Source organism: Maylandia zebra, linkage group LG20, assembly GCF_041146795.1.
Source record: "Maylandia zebra isolate NMK-2024a linkage group LG20, Mzebra_GT3a, whole genome shotgun sequence".
Lineage (NCBI taxonomy): Eukaryota > Metazoa > Chordata > Actinopteri > Cichliformes > Cichlidae > Maylandia > Maylandia zebra.
In genome coordinates this window covers 29,080,254-29,094,322 of record NC_135186.1, presented here as the reverse complement: position 1 = coordinate 29,094,322, position 14,069 = coordinate 29,080,254, and positions in this window count along the sequence as shown.

Here is a 14,069-nt window from a genome sequence, read left to right as displayed (position 1 = left end):
ATAGACCAAGACAAGATGGAAAGATGCTATCTCTCAACTGACCTGGGTACACCTTGATGTATCCCAGGATATGCTGGAAGGAATGTGCTGAGAGGGAAGTCTGGGCTGTTGCCCCTGTGACCCAACGTCAGATAAACAGAAGAAAAGGCTAGATGATGCGTAATTTTTTAACTGAACTTTTATTGAAGTGGTTCGAACAGTGTGCAGCATTCATAATGCATGGCACAATGTGCCACTCGTCAGTTGTAGTTTTAGTTTAGTTTTTCTAATTTGTCATATTTAATAATATGTGAACATCTTTTCTAGTAGCATATTTTCATATCATATATAACTTTGGTTTATTTTAATTGTTTTCCTTCTTTATTGTCTGTTTGGATTATAACATGCAACATTAACAATGCATGGTGCGAGGTATTATAGGCAACATGATCAGTTTTTGACATCAATATGGTTCTTAAGTAAAACTTGATATCTGAGTGTTTCATAGTTTTAGACTAGTCGGTAAGTCTAATTTTTTTTTCCTCGTTTAGTCGACTAAGAAATTACTGGCCTGGAACATCTCTACCTACTATTAATGGAAGTGTTTATTACAGTGTTTTCTTTTTAAATGTATATTAAAACGTTTATAGTGCAGTAAAAGCTTTGGTTCTTTGCTCTGTTGAAACCCATTTTATTATACTTGACATAATTTTAAGTACAACTATTTTCCATTATTTTTTTTAAATGTGGATATAGTCCATGTGTAGCATTCATTCCATTATTTAGTAAAATGTGCTTAAATGTTTACTGGAAAATATTAATTAGAAAAAGTTGTTGATCCTAAATTTAAAAAAAAAATATTCCATTCAATTCAATTTTATTTATATAGCACCAAATTACAACAACAGTTGCCTCAAGGCGCTTTATATTGTAAGGTATACCCTACAATAATACATACAGAGAAAAACCCAACAATCATATGACCCCCTTTGAGCAGGCACTTTGGCAACAGTGGGAAGGAAAAACTCCCTTTTAACAGGAAGAAAGCTCCGGAACCAGGCTCAGGGTGGGGTGGCCATGTGCCGCGACCGGTTGGGGTGAGAGAAAGAAGACAGAATAAAAGACATGCTGTGGAAGAGAGACAGAGATTAATAACAAATGTGATTCAATGCAGAGGTCTGTTAACACATAATGAGTGAGAAACGTGACTGAAAAGGAAATACTCAACTCATAATGGGAATCAAGCAGCCTACGTCTATTGCAGCATAACTAAGGGAGGATTCAGGGTCACCTGGTCCAGCCCTAACTATATGCTTTAGAAAAAAGGAAAGTTTTAAGCCTAATCTTAAAAGTAGAGATAGTGTCTGTCTCCCGAATCCAAACTGGAAGCTGGTTCCACAGAAGAGGGACCTGAAAACTGAAGGCTCTCCCTCCCATTCTACTTTTAAATACTCTAGGAACAACAAGTAAGCCTGCAGTGCGAGAGCAAATTGCTCTAATGGGGTGATATGGTACTACTATTAAGATAAGATGGGGCCTGATTAAATAAGACCTTGTATGTGAGGAGCAGGATTTTGAATTCAATTCTGGATTTAACAGGAAGCCAATGAAGAGAAGCCAATATAGGAGAAATATGCTCTCTGTTTCTAGTCCCTGTCAGTACTCTTGCTGCAGCATTTTGAATTAACTGAAGGCTTTTCAGGGAGTTTTTAGGACATCCTAATAATAATGAATTACACTAGTCCAGCCTAGAAGTAATAAATGCATTAACTAGTTTTTCAGCATCACTGTGAGACAGGATATTTCTAATTAATATAGTTTTTAATTGGCCTTTATAGCATTATTGCCACTTTAGCCTTCAGATGAATCTATTGACCTTGAAGGAGAGGTCAGAGGTCAAGTATAAAAACTGTAGTTTAAATATTTTTTGGTACCTACTATTTGTTGACAATGCACACCACACTTGTAATAATCATAGTTTCTAAGGAATAAGGCTTTTTTCAACTTTCAACCAGTTGACCATGAAGACACTGGTGGACGTTTTGATGGATTGCTAACATGACCCCACTCTACAGTTTGTTCAAAATTCACTAGAATTCTTTTAAAACTATCCTGTCTACAGTCAGAATGACAAGCACACATGCAAATTCTACCAAAGGCAATGATGCTACACAGAAATTAGGATTCCAAAATATCAAGAACTAACTCTAGCTGCAATAAAAAAAAGAAAAAATCTCAAATATGAAAAAATGAGGACTAAAAACAACAACATTCACAGACCATGACATCACACAAGTTGCAGTTTGATTGATAAATAAAATTAATTAATTAAATCTGCATGTCTCAATAATTTGTGACTATAAACTAGACCAGCAAGTTTCATAGCTGATTAAAGGATGTCTGTCTTTTATTCCTTTAAAAAATAAAGTGTTTCACATGAATCAGATTCAGTGTGTCATTTCATGATTTCCCTGGTAAAAAAATAAATAAATAATGTGGCTGAACTGTTTCACACATCTTATAAACCTTCTGTAGAGCAGAGGCATATAGTCCTAACAGCACCATCTGACTGCCCAGCTTTCAGTGAGTAACCCTCTGATAGTACTAGCTGACCAGTCAACAGTAACAGCTGACTCCAACTGGCTGGCTAACAGGCACAGGCTGAGCGGCTAGCAAGGGTGACTGCAGCTCCTAGGATCTGAGAAAGGGGAAGACTGTGGGATTACAATTAAAAGCCTTTGTGCTATTTTTTTTTTTTGTATAAAGAAAAAAGCCTTTGTGCCTGAAGGTGGTCCTAAAGCCTGCCTGTAATTTTGTCCAACTTCGAATAAAATAATACTAGTTAACATATTTGGGAATTAATTGTGTCAGAAGCTAACATTAGCGCGCCAGATAATTGTTAATCCAAGTTTATTCCCATCATAGCTGCAAATGCTAAACTCTAAAGCTAAGCATGCCAAATGCAAAATAAATTCAAATATAGCCAGCTAAAGCTACAGATGGCAGTATTAAATGATACATATTGATATTTAGTCATATTTTGTTCAGTCAAACATAACGGTTGATACTAACAAGAATCTCTCCTGTGTCCTTACTGGCAAAAGTGGCAAAAGCATCAAAAAGTAAAAAATAATTAATTAATTAAAAACAAAAGCAATGCTTGATGTACATGTTGAGAAGTAAAAAAAATTAAAATGATACAAAAGCAGTGTCTGTCATTTGTCATCTGTGACCTCAGATAAGAAAATGAAACACTGACCTCTGCTGCATTAAGATCACATTTGGGCTTTTGTTCTGTTCCACATTAGTTTCTCTCCCTCTTTTTTTATTTGTTTTTTAAATCAAGTTGCACAGTTCTTTACTTCTCACAGCCCAAATGTCCTGGTACTTGTAATTTTTGTGTAATACCACAGTGTAGTCTGCCACAACTAGACTAAAAGCTAACAGACTTTCCAAAATAACAATATGTGTTTTGCTGTATTTATAGACAGGTGAGCAAAAGGACCCATCATGAGTAGAGCAAAGAAATATAGACTGCTCAGGGTGATCCTTGTCATTTTAAAATGACTATAAGAGACTTTAGAGAGCCTGGTTGGAGCTTTTCTGTTTTTATCCCATGTCCCACCACTGGGGCACACAAACCATGGAAACATATAGATTCAACATAACTATGTTAAGATGAAATGTAATTGACATTTAAAACACAGCATGAAGAAAATATGTCCACCTAACAAAGCAAGGGTTCTAAATCCAGGATAAACACATGCAACCACTGTATTCTGCTGTTATCACCAGGATAGTTTGCATATTGGTGAAGCAGAAAATGTTAATACACTTTACTCCCAGCAATTAGCAAAAAAGGACATGAGTACAATCAAACTAGTTGATGTAACAACCCTGTTTCCCTGCTTTGTAACAGAGCTTAAATGAAAAACTTAAGATTAAAATAGAGTTTTTCCTCTGTTATAACTGATGCACTGTTATTGAATATTGTACTATAAAAGGCATTAATATGACACAATAATGAGTGAAAGAGTTCTTTTATTCTTACATTATTCTTATATTCACAGTTTAAAACTTTAAATATTACAAATGCACTTTGTAAAATTGAAATGAAAGTCCCAATTTTAATAGACTCACACTATTATGCACTGTTTGGATACAATATTGTGGTGATTAATGAGTGTTTTCATATTTTATAGATTTCAAACAATTTTAAAACAATGCTCAGGAGGAAATATCTCAGAGTTACCCCAGTGCGTGTGCTTCATGTGGTCCATGGTGAGTTAAACAGGAATTATTGGCGCCACCGGAGAAATCGGTTGGCCTCACTTCCTCTTTTGCTGCTGTGTCACATGACCTCTTAGTTTCTTGTTCCTTCATGTTGTTTCCTTGCACCATTAGTTTTATTTTGGTTTTGGTTTTGGTCATGTATTTACAACAATGTGAACTAGAAAGCACACTCTCCGGACACAATAAAATATTATCTGGAACTCAGCAGGTTCTAAAATTAGGTAAATAAAACCTCAGACAAAGGTTTTATGACACATGACATATTACAAGGTGGCATTATTCATTTAACAAAAACATGTAGGCAAAGTTCAAAAGGAGTGTGAAAAACTAAGTACATCCGTACTTATACCAAATGACGGTAAGCATCAGCCAGACAATGTTGCACTTGATAAACTGATCAACAGGAGGAAGACGTTTTGTCAGTTTGCTGGTCTGAAGCAGTCAGGTGAGTCTTAACACCTTGACAAGGATGAAAGACAAGAAAATGTTGCTGCTCATGAATCTGAGAAGGTATAAGTAATTTCCAAACAACTGCAAGTCCACAGTTTCCAGTCTTCCCAGGAGTGGATGACCCAACAACTCCACCCCAAGGTTAGACCGCAATGCTCAGAGAAACTGAGGCAGATGAGTAAATCTACAACAGAATGGCTGAAAAACAAAAGAACCAAAGTGTTGCAATGCCCCGGTCAAAGTCCATAAATGCTATGGTGGGACCTCAAGAGAGCAGTGCATAAACGAACGTCAGCAAACCTCAATAAACTGAAGCAATGCTGCCAGGCTTCCTCCACAACAATGTGAGAGACCAATCATTTTAGAACTTGCTAAGGACCAGCTGATTTTTTTTTTTTACCTTATCCTGATAAAACAGGGGGGAAAAACCCTTAAAACCCTTTTTCTTTTTCACATAACTGTAAGTTGCTTTTGCTTTTGTATTAACTGATTATTGATAAAATACAGGAAAAACAATTTGTCTTGCCCTTTTGTTATAGCCTTATGAGCCACAGTGTGACAGAAGGTAATAAACAAAATAGGGATTAGGATTAAAAACTGCATTTAATGAGAATTTTTACTGCTTAAAGACTGAAAAAAGGCTGTCAGTAAAATAGTCAGGTGACACCACTTGGTGTCTGGTAGAGTAGGACGTTCACATCATTACCATGATGCATTGTTTTTCCAAAATGTCCATTATAGCTCAGTCAATGAAAAGTTGATCTGGTGCTACCATGATCATAGTTTATTCGGTATTGCCTTTTTAGACTTTTAGACTGTAACTGATTGAGTTTTTGGAGGTTGTTTAAGGTGGAAGTTTTGTCCAGAGGTTAATTTCTGTGTCTGATTTTTTGTTGCAATAAATATAAATCAAGTAAAAGGCATAAAGCTAAGGCAGTGTGCCCATGCCGTGTTTTCCGTGGAGCAACAAAATGCTCCTAGTAGCATGTCTTGCCACTTGAGAGGCAACTTAATACTTACTTGTGTTGTTATTTTGAGACTTTTTTCTATATTAATTTTTATTTCATTGGTCACAGGGACATAAAAAGTCCATGTCTAGGATCACCTGTCAAATTTGATTTAAAGAAGGCATAAAAAGGTCTGCTAAAAAGCACATTTTTTCCACCTTAAAATACTCCCAGCACCACCTTTGCAGTTACATATTTCTCCCACAGATTTAAATTCATGATTCTTTGTGTGCCATACTATAAAATCTATGTAAAACGCTCTTAAAATGCGAAATATTGTTTTAGTAAGTGAAAACAAGAAATTACCCCTGAAGGGCTTTTTATGAAGGTCTTTGTTGCACCATCTGTGGTGAGCTGTATCCCACAGTGGGGTCACGGGGTCAGGGTAGGCTTTGTTTGTCTTACAACCTCACGGCTAGCCCATCCTCCCAAAGTCGGGGGTTATCGCAGTGGAGAGAAGGAAATCACGGCATTTTCACTTTTCTTTATGTGGTTAATGTCTTAGCAATGTGTTAAATGAGAAGAATGATAAAATGTGAGTTAAAGATGAGCTCATTTGGAGATTTCTTTGTGTATTCACTGTTTGCTGGGTCAAAACAAAGGAAGAGTGTTGATTATAACCGTTCCCACAAAAGGAGCAAAAAGTACCACAAACCCAACAAAAACTACTCAAATTTCATGGGATGCATGATCAGAGGCGATAGATTTGCTAATCTGATCTAAGAGAAGCATGCTAACAGCAGCTCTTACCTAAATAACATTCCAGCATTTCTGTTTCTTCACACTGTTCCAGCTAATTTATTTTGGCCCTCAAAAGGAAAAAATGTCCCTGCTGCAACTGTTTCGTGACAAGAGTAATTGTAAAAAAGCAAAACAGCACATGTGGAAAAAAGAAGTGGTGTAGGAACAGAAGAAGAGAGGGATTGGTTATCGCTTTCAGCATAGGTTTTAATTTTTGAAAAGTATCTTTTACCCCATGAAAGCGCTCAGAGGTCAGAGACATGTTCCCTGACTTATTCTATTTTTTGTCCGAATAAAAAAAGGAAACTTCAGAATCCTGATTTGTTCGCTTTTCTACATTGCAGCCATCACATACTCCCTTAAAGGCTTATAGACACAACCTCACTCATTCATGTGTACACTTACACATGCAGACACACACACATGCACAAAAACATGAACACACACCAAATGTACCGCCTTCGATTAGATTGCATATACATCTTATTTTAATTTACACTGAACTTTGACTGTACTTGAGATTGTTCATATATTTTTGCATTTAAGAAAATGTTTTCTTTAAAAAATAACATTTTAATATGACATGTAAATGCAATCACAAAGTTTAGTTGTTTTTTATTTTAGTGTTGCTGTATGAAGAAAAACTTTAAAACACTTCGATTTCTAACATTTCTAAAATTCACATTTAATTTTCACTGGAAAACACAGCCAATGTTTATCTTCAGTCTATACATTGTAACCATATTCACACATATACGGAACATCATATCATATTAATGTCATTAATCATGTATATAGATTATTTTAGGGTGTTAAATAATTATCTTATATTTATTTTATTGCTTTAAAACACCTTTTACATTTACAAACATCATTATGTCCATAATCCTGTCATAGTAATGTTCAAATCTGTGACAAACTAGTTAAACTGCTGGACTGAATGATTTGAAGCCTTTGAACCCTGAAAAAAAAAAATCTAAATTCAGTCAGTAATAGCTGTGGGTCAAAGTGAATTTATCTCTTGGTTTATCCTACAGTAAAACATTTCTGCCCAATCAGTGCCAACGATTACTGGAGCTGTTATGGCATATGGCAGCCCAGCACCTTACTAAAGCTTATTCACTGTAGCTATGAGTTTCAGACATTACCATTGCATTAAAGGGTCTTTAACCTGACTAATACAAAATCTGTAATGTAAGATTTGTCCCATGTGAGAAGAGTGCAGGTCATTTTAACCCAGGCTGTACCCTAGCAGACTATTTAATGTAGTGAAAAAACATCTGAAGTAGATTATGTGTTGCTGCATGCTACATGTGAGGAAGGGCAGGACCTACTTGGAGTTAATGCCAAAACGAGCTAAGATTAAAATCAATAAGAATAACTTTAATCATCCCAGAAGGAAATTCATAAAGTTTTAGCTCCTCCCTTAAGCCAGCATTGCTCTGACTGTCTGGGATGAGCATATTAGGGATCTCGCTGACATCATGCAAAGTTAGAAGTAAAAAAAAAAAAACTTTTTTAGAGGAGTCTGAAGTGTGAGCTTTTGGCTCATACCGATTATTTATATTCATAAGAGAAAAAATTATCACTTGTTAAATGATCCGGTTTTACAAAACAAAACAAAAAGAAAAAAAAGTGGAAATTGGACCGTTAATATACAGCACCATATTTGGTAAAACAACACAAAGCAACAACAAATAAAACACGGAGCAAATCATATGAGTACAAACACCTCGCACAAACTGTGAAGCACAGTGATTTGGGCTTGTTTTGGGCACCTTGCAGCCACTGAGTTGCCCGTGAACACCTCTGTGGACCGAAGTATTGTGGAATCAGATATAAGGTTGTCTGCCTGACACCTGAAGCTTGGCTCAAACTGGGCTCGGGGGTAAATCTGTAACACAATGGCTGAAAAGGAAAATAGTCAAGGTGTCAAAGTCCAAACCCTAACCCGACTGAAATGCAGTGGTGGGACCTTAAGATCAATACCTGCAAACCTCAGTGAACTGAAACAGCTGTAACAAAGTGGGAGACTGATAAAGTCATACAGAAAACAATTAGCTCAAGCATTTTTTTTTTTTTGCCTTAGTTATTGTTAGAAAAATAACGGCATGGTGTAATGTATCTTATGTAGGTTAAACAATTTGAAGACTTCCAGATGACCAGATATTTTTTTAAATTTTGTCCTGATATGAAGAAACCCAGAATTAAAAAACGGTACACTTTCTTTTTCACATGACTCTACTATGCCACCTACATGATTTCAGATTTTGTCCATGAGCAGCCACCATCATAATCATATGCAGAAAAAAACAAGCAAGCTTATTGGTTGACTTTAAGCTAATTTATATTGGTTTTTTTTAACTGCAGTTTGTTAGCATCTGTAGTTAAATAGTTGAATTTCAATGTGAAAAACACAGTAGGTGAAGGAACTTCAGACACCATATTGTGATGATTTGCTCCGCAGAAATGGACTCCTGCTGTTTCGTGAATAAAATAGCAATACCGACAGAGCGCATGAACTATTACATGCAATCAACAGTCATTACAATAATAATCACTTAATATCAACATGTTTCAGGGGGGATGCTCAAAAGATCTCTCAGAAGAATGTGGGCAGAGAAGAGGGAGTAACAAGTGGTCTGAGAACGAGGAGGAAAAATCTGAAAAGGGGAAGAAAACAGAGACAAAGGTCAGCGGGAGCATTTAGGGGATAAGGCTTAAAAGGACAGAGCCTGACAGGTGCAATCAGATGTGCCACACAGCCGTTGTAAAGTGGATGTCAGTGGAGCTACAGGGGGCCGCCGTAAGCATGTCACAGCCAATCAAGAGGGCTGAATAAGAGCTGTGGAGTGTCTGGGCAACAGGGAGTGTTTGTGCCTCTCCACACTGAGCCTATTACAGCTGAGAAGTATCAGCGTGATCAAGGAACCAAATCCAGGTGGTGCTGATGGATCCCACACATGTTAGAGGGCAGTGGTTGAGTGCCTCGGCCACATGAAAATCGAGGTTTTTGACTGTTCAGATCACGCTTCGGGGGCTTTGCTGTGATGACTGTTGGCTTTTTGACACCCTGTGCTTGTTTATGGCTCGACTTGCAGACTTTGAAGCCACTTTGTTCGTGCCTGTCAATTTAGTAAGCAGATGTTGTGTCACAGATAAAGCTTTAGTTTATGAGCAGTGGTTAGGTCATGCACACAATGTGGCTTTGTGAGGTGATAACAGGCTTCCTCTGGGGCCCCTCGCAGCAGACAGGGAAGTCGCCTGAAAGGGAGGGACAGCGGGTACATAGCTTAAAGACTGTTGTGTAAAAGGGAGCAAGTCATAAATACACAGTTAACTTTTACTTCCTATTAACTGCCACATTTAAACCTGCAGTGAGAAGTTTTTGGGTGGGGCCACTTGGGGGCAGCAGAAACAAGAAAAGATTAATAACTCCAGAACAAACTCTTCTTTTAATCTGTTTTTGGTCTCAACCACCCCTTGATGAAATATCTGGCTCTTTAGCTGCTATGGGTGGTAGCATGTTGTAATGTGGTGGCCTGTGTGTAAAAATGGATGTTCTTCCTAAACATTATTTATGCAGTGGCTTTGTTTACCCTCATTTAATGCTAACAGCCTGCATTCAGTCCCATCCTGACTGATCTACTGACAAAATTACAAAGAAACATTAAAAGCCCACTGTAATTGTCCAAAAACGTATGGGTCTATCTGGAAAAGACAATAAGTTTTGGTGCAGAACAAGAGTTTTCAATTCTCTGTTAGCCTGTTATTGATTATAGCTGTTTAAACACGAACACACACACACACACACACACACACACACACACACACACACACACACACACACACACACAGAGAGAGAGAGAGAGAAAAGGAAGTTTAATGGCTGCTACTCGCCTCATTTCTCCTCTCCTCGTGCAGTGTGCTCATCCACACCCCCTCATGGATTTGAACAGAAAATGACAGTGAGGAAAGTGTGGACACCCCCCACCCCGCTCCCCTCCAGCTCTCTAATTCCGTGTCAACCCGGCGCACGTGGGGAGGGAGCGAGCTCGCACTTCAGAGCAGAGAGGTCTGCAGAGAGCCAGGGCCCGTCATTGTCCCTCCCTCCTCCCCTCATGATTAGCCACAATCATCCACCCTGCATGGCCCATCGTTTCCTGTTACTTAGTTACCAGTTGCCATGATTTGCCGGGGCCGCTTGTGTTTCCATGGTGCCCGTTCTGCCGTCTCCTGGCTACCTCGCGGCTGCGCTGTCCCGATGGCCTGCCGCCACCCCGGACCCCGGACCCACTGCTCCCTGCCTCACCGCCTCATGGTCCCATAAGGACTGTCAGTGTGACCGTCACCACGCCAGGCTGGTAATGCAACTTCTGGCTTCTGTTCCATGTGGCGGCACACTGAGCAGACAAAGAGGGAATTGATATAATAGAGAGTACATGCAGACAGCCGGCTCCCTCTCTCCTTTACACAGCTTAATCTCATCCCATCTCAGCAGCGTATGAGAAGAATTAGAGACAAAACACTCAAAAAGTATAATGACTGAAGGAATAAATAAATCTTAGTCTTATCCGCTTTCAATAAAATCCCTTTTGAGATCCCTAATTTTTTGGTTTGAATAATACTTTTTATAGTAGCACTACTTGTCCCAGGAATCCATCTCAATGTAAAATATTGTGAGAAATTTGGATTAGGCTTTTTTGTTTGGTTATGTGATTTTTGTCATGCAGGTGTGTTTCCTGGATTCCCCCATCCCTCAAATAAATACACCCAAATAAATATTTTCTGGGTGTATTTATTTTTGATCATTCTTTTAGTCTAGGCTTTTTTTTCTCTTTTCTTTTCTTTTTTTGAAAAACGCAACCAATAGAAAGCATCAGAAATATCCAATCAGCTAATCACATGGAAGCAGCTCAGTCTATTTATGCCTGTCAAGATAACATTCTGATATTCAAACCGAGCATCAGGATGGGAAAGAAAGGTAATTTATGTGACTTTAAACATGAGATGGTTGTTAGTGATGCACAGGCTGGTCTGAGTATTTCAGTAAATACTGCCACTCACTGGAAAAAGCCCATGAGCATGTCTGAAAAAGCCAGAGGAGAATTGCCAGACTGCTTCAGGCTCATACTAAGGCAACAGTAACTCAAATAACCATTCATTAGACACAAGGTATGCATAAGAGCATCTCTGCACAACACTGAAAAAGATGCGGTACATCAGCAGAAGACCACACCAGGTACACGCCAAAATCACCAGTCTTGCCCAGGACATCTTTCTAGCACAGGGATTTTTTAATATTACCCTTTTACCTCAGTTGTGGTGAGAAGAATAAAAATGACAGTAGAGTTTCAACCCTACTTTTTACTTTTAAATCTACTCCATAAACAGTTTGCACCACAGGTTTATGATGCTAACACTGCAGGGGGGTAGAGCGCTGATGGCTGTGACATTTCAAACAATTACATTCAGCATGCAACACACAATGAGACTGAAGTTAAAATAGGTAAAGTAAAAAACTTTCTGTTTATTTAGGAAGCGACTGGTACGATCTGTGTATGTGGTGTCATGATCGGCTTATTTTGAGTTTTCCTTTATTCATTATTCTCTATGGTTTTGTACTGCCTGGTGTTTATTTGAGTTTCACCCTCCCATGTCAAGTCGTTAGATGTTTCCCTGTTTAGTTACTTTGTGTTTTATTTTATTATATTTTATCATTTGCTTCTTGAATCTTGTGTTTAGTTTAACTTCGTTTTGTCATTGCATTGATTAATTTCAGCTGCATCTCGTTTCCCTGGTGTTTCCCTGATTGCCTCTTACGTGCATTTATAGCCTTACTTTCCCTTCAGTCTTTGTCAGAGTGTCTGTTATCCCTCCTTGTGTGTGTTACCAGCCAGTTTCTGGATTCTGTTTGTCTGCCCTTGTGTTTCCCAGTTTATGTCTTCGATTCAGTGGACTGTAGTTGCTTTCTTTGTGGATTTTTTTCCTCATCTTACAGATTTTGGTTTCCAGTTTAAATTAAAGATCAGTTATATGTTTACCTGTTCTGCCTGATAATCCTGCATCTGTGTCCTGTTTCTCACTGAACCATGACATGTAGAGAGGATATTACGTGGCTGTGTGGTCACAAGCATTGCGTAATCAAATAAGGTGTCAATTAAATGCATTAAAAATATGTGAGCAATTCACTTCTTGATTGTGATAATATTTCTTACTTTGTAAAGAGGGCCTGACCTGATCTCCGTGGTATGTGGAAAAAATGATGAACTGTGAAACAACATTGATGATTTAACCATGTTAACTAACATTAAAATTATTTTACAGTAAAAGTACACATATTGAGTATCATATTGAGTCGTCTTAAGAGAAAGTCCACCATTTTCCATTTCTAAGGTTTTACATTTAAGGGTATAATAAATTATATCATTAGTTATTTAACAAAAATTATAACTCAGAAGCAGTGTGTGAAAATCTTCATACACTTTTACTGCTACCATAGGAATTAAGCAGGTATATAGCAGCAAAGCGCTGCTAATAATTGATTAACTAATCATCAGCCAGCATGAGCACCTCTATAAAAGTAAAGTCTGGTAGTCGGGTCTGGAGCATTCAGGTGTGTGTTAACACAGCGCTGTGGAGTAAAGACATCAACAGCATCTTAAAGCAGCTGCTGCTGTCCATCAGTCTGGGAAGGGTTATAAGGTCACTTCCAAACAATTTGAAGTTCATCTTTCTAAAGGGAGAAATTATTCACAAGTGGAAAACACTCAAGACAGTTGCCAATCTTCCCAGAAGTGGACGTCCCAGCAAATTCACTCCAAGGTCAGACTGTGCAGTGGTCAGTGAAACTGCAAAAACCCCAGAGAGCAGCTGTTTATTTTAATGCAGATCAAAGTTATTGATTCATTAATGCATTGCTTTAATGTTGCTTTTGGAGATTATTTTGATTCTTTTATCGATTTATTTATAATAATAAAGTGTGCATAATAGTTAAAAAGATTTATATTTTAATAACGATGAAATTATAAGTAAGGATTCCCCTACGGTGTTTAATGCAGAAGTATAAATCCCCAAGTACATCATGTAAGTGGGCCTACTTACTTTAGAAGAAGTGTACAGACCACGATCCAAAAGCTTATGGAACCATTTTCAGCAGTAATAAATCTGAAGTCATTGTTTTCTGTATGATTTTTATCGCTCTCTCACATAATTTTGGCAGAGTTTTGGCCCACTCTTCTTTACAATGTTGCTTCAGTTCATTGGGGTTTGTAGGCGTTTGTTTATGTACAGCTCTCTTCAGGTCCCACCACAGCAATAACAGTCAGGTTGAGGTCTAGACTTTGACTTGATCACTGCGAGACTTAATTATTTTCTTTATGAGACATTCTGCTGTAGATGTGCTGCCGTGCTTAGGATCGTTGTCCTGTTTTACAAGCTCAGTTTATGCCAGGCTTTAGCTGGATTATCAGAAATCAATCTTTTGTTAGAGTAAAGGAAACTTTAATTAAGAAAGACAGTGATTTTCTTTTGGCTCAGGCTAAAAAAATCTTTGGTGGAGCTTTAAAAATATATCCATGCATGATATTCATAATACAT